Source organism: Elephantulus edwardii, unplaced genomic scaffold (assembly GCF_000299155.1).
Source record: "Elephantulus edwardii isolate Elephantulus edwardi_28Jun2011 unplaced genomic scaffold, EleEdw1.0 scaffold00027, whole genome shotgun sequence".
Lineage (NCBI taxonomy): Eukaryota > Metazoa > Chordata > Mammalia > Macroscelidea > Macroscelididae > Elephantulus > Elephantulus edwardii.
In genome coordinates this window covers 19598229-19599716 of record NW_006399777.1, presented here as the reverse complement: position 1 = coordinate 19599716, position 1488 = coordinate 19598229, and positions in this window count along the sequence as shown.

Genomic DNA, 1488 nt, shown 5'->3' with positions numbered 1-1488 from the left:
GACTCATACCTTACTCTTCAGTGAGCTTTCAATAGCTATAAATCTCATGGAAGGAGATTACCCATCTTTCTCCCAAGGAGCAGGTGGTGGATTTGAACCCTTTTTCTTTGCAGTGCAACTCTTTATCCATTAGGCCAGCAGAACCCCCTGTGGATGTCGGACTCTGCCTCCCCCACACCCACTGCAGTTTCGATGCTGTTACAGAAGCTTTAGGAAACTAAGAGAAGGACCTGCATAAATTCCTGCCTCATTGAAACAATTCTTGTGGTTAAAATGTCTGTGGAGAACTTCCTGGGTCTAAAGACAAGGCCAATGTGTATGTAAAGTCACAACATTTGCATCTTTATAGGGCGCTAGCAAATTAAATCTGGATCAAGGAGCAGCTTCATATAAGGAATAACATGAATATAAAATTACATCATCCATCTTGAGAAGACAGCATCTTTAAATTTAGGAGATATTTTTCTCTTATTCTTTGCTCACGGTTATTATTCAAGTTTGTAGTTGGTGACTGTATCGAACTATATTCTCTAATCCACTTATTTGATTCCTGTTTTCTGCCACATAAACATAATTATGGAGAGCAATCAATTTGTTCCCATTTGATCAAGGACTAAAATAAGAATAGCAGATTACATCTCGCTGAGTTTTAAGAACACAGAAGATATTTACTGTGATTTAACTGAAATCTTGTCTGCCAGCGGAAGAATTATTTCTGTTCCTGCTTCTCAGGACCAAGGTTTGTCTGTCTGTGGACTGGGTTAGATTTGGTTTCCAAATAGCCTTCCAGAGACATCTAACTGCAGGTTCCTGTTGTTGTTTTAGTTGTTGTTGTTATTAGCTGGGTAGTTGAGCATGACTCATAGCGACCCTACGAATAAAAGATCTGAGCCCTGTTCTATCCTGTGCCATTCTCACACTTCTTGACACACAAGAGCCCATTGCAGCAGTCACTGTATCAACCCACTTAATTAAGGGTCTTCCCCTCCTTCGCTGACCCTCCACCCTTCCAAGCATCATGCCCCTCTCCGAGAAATAGCCCTCCTAGCAACATGCCCAAAGTATGTGAGGCCAAGTCTCATCATTCCTGTCTTCAAAGAGCACTCCGGCTGCATCCTCTCTAACACACATCTATTTGTTCTGTTGGCCATCCATTGATGTTCAGTGCTCTTCTCCAACACCACAGCTCAAAGGCATCAATTCTTTTTCTGTCGTCCTTATTCATCATTCATCTGTCAGATGCATAACAAGTAATCAGAAAGACTGTAGCCTGAATCAGACACACCTAATTGGAATTGCAGGTTGTTGTTATGTGCCGTTGAGTCGTTTCCGACTCATAGCCACCCTATGCACAACAGCTCTAAACCCTGCTCTATCCTGCGCCAACCGTACTGCCTCCGACACACCCATCCTGATTACCCCAGTCACCGAATCAATCCATCTCATAGAGGGTCTTCCCCTCCTGCGCTGTCCCTCCACCTTCCCAAG